The sequence below is a fragment of the Alligator sinensis genome, unplaced genomic scaffold (assembly GCF_000455745.1).
Source record: "Alligator sinensis unplaced genomic scaffold, ASM45574v1 scaffold1094_1, whole genome shotgun sequence".
Classification (NCBI taxonomy): domain Eukaryota; kingdom Metazoa; phylum Chordata; order Crocodylia; family Alligatoridae; genus Alligator; species Alligator sinensis.
In genome coordinates, this window is record NW_005842562.1 from 550,993 (window position 1) to 552,940 (window position 1,948).

Here is a 1,948-nt window from a genome sequence, read left to right on the forward strand (position 1 = left end):
TAAAACGAGTGAAACTTTTGCAAACTTGATTAACTTGCAGTTAGTAAGAGGATTGGTTTTCCAAGGTCCAGTCAAGGTCAAGCCCTTCTCAGTGCACTTGATAAATAAAAATGTTAATGGGAAACCTATTTAAGGTGCTTTAACTTTTGTGTATTTTAAGGAAAAGCAAGTATTAAATACTGCAGCTTTATTAGGATGTATATGTTAATTGTACCTTGTTGTTTTCAAATTATTTTTTAACATTTGATTGATTGATTATGAAGAAGGAAATCTTTATTCAAGGTATTGTGGAAAGGAAAACAATGAAAATGATAGGCATTTCCAGTGTCTTAAGTTGTGATTGTTTATAAGTCTTTCTGTACTCCAGACAGGGAGATGGAAAGAACCTCCATATTCTAAATGAGAAATGGGGGCCAACCGTGTGAATCACTTATCCAAAATTGGGTTTCCTATGCTTTTAACTGCAAAACCATCTGTCTTCCTGCTTATTGTGTACAGTTTATGTGAAATGCTGCAACTGCACCTTTTTGAGGTTGAATGACACATCAGTCACGGAGGCCCCTTTGTCAGTCTTCAGTTACATTAGGCTGAAACTTCCATCATTGGGCATCTCCCCAAGACAGAATTTTTTTGAAAGTTTTCAACAAAAATAGTTCAGTAGTTTCTGAAAAGAGGTTAGAGGAGAAATGTTGTACTGGCCACGTTCAAAAAGAAATCCACAACTTTGTTGTTCCATTTAAGAAGCTTTAGTACCTCCATGCTTTGGATTAGGGAATTAAGATGTGATGGGGGACAGCAGTAACATTCTTCTGAGAGGACAGGGAAGGTGTGGCTGATAGTATTGTTTGAAAATGGTCTTAGTTAAGGCTTTTAAAGTTGGCAACTAGAGGCACTGGTCAGAAAGCTGCAGGTGCTTTCTCCAGCCAAGTTGCAAGCCACTGACACTGGGCAAAAGAACTGAGACAAAAACTGGGAAAAGTGAGAGAAAAAGATGTTGGGGTGGGCATGTGGGACTGGTTGGACAAGAACTGAATGTTATTTTGGAAAACTGGATTCTGTATTTTCCTCCACCACAAGTTCTGGTGGGATGCCAGGCAGGCCACTTAAAGCCAACCTCCTGGTTACTAGTTGCTTGTTTTCTGGGTGCTCAGCTTCAGCCTCTTGGATATGGCTTCAAAGCATGGCTTCAATTGATTTAAATGTATAAACTGCTAAATTAATGCAAAGCACTATGAAGAATCAGGTCTTGACATCTCAGATGAGGTATATGGGCTTAACCTGTTAACCAGTGATATTCCACCAGGGTGCCAGGGCACCCTGGGATGTCATGAGACCCTTTGAAGGGTGCATCAGGAAGTGAGGAGATAAATGGATAAGGGCAGACTCGGGCTCCATGTGTGAGAAGATAAGCAGATAATAAGGGTAGGTTAAGGTGCTGTTCCACTGCCTGGACCTCCTGCAAAATGAGCATTGCAATAAATTGCAATGAAGCTGGGTGACAGCGACCACGAGCTGATCACCTTCACCATCCGCCGAAAAGCTGGCAAGTCGGTCAGCAACGCACAAGTCCTTGACTTCAGGAAAGCCGACTTTGACAAGCTCAGGAGGCTTGTCAGTGAGGCCCTAAGGGACCGTGACCACAGGGAGAGGGGAGTTCAAGAGGAGTGGTTGCTCCTCAAGGGAGCGATCCTCAATGCACAAACTAAGTCTATTCCATCTCGGAGGAAAGGCAGCAAGAGGGCACAGCAGCCCCCCTGGCTCTCCAGGGACCTAGCAGACCTCCTGAGGCTAAAAAGAAAGGCCTACAAAGGATGGAGGATGGGAGTCACCTCCAAGGAGGATTATTCTGCACTGGTCCGGTCCTGTAGGGAGCAGACCAGGAAAGCCAAGGCTGCAACTGAACTCCAACTAGCTTCGAGCATCAAGGACAATAAAAAGTCCTTTTTCA

At 43.5% G+C, this 1,948-nt stretch overlaps 1 protein-coding gene across 7 annotated transcripts in view; it reads left to right on the plus strand.

The window, feature by feature from the left end:
* The window catches only part of HTT (huntingtin), a 161,361-nt gene that overhangs the window by 119,541 nt on the left and 39,872 nt on the right, over positions 1–1,948 (plus strand). The gene's annotated exons all lie outside the window — the stretch shown is intronic.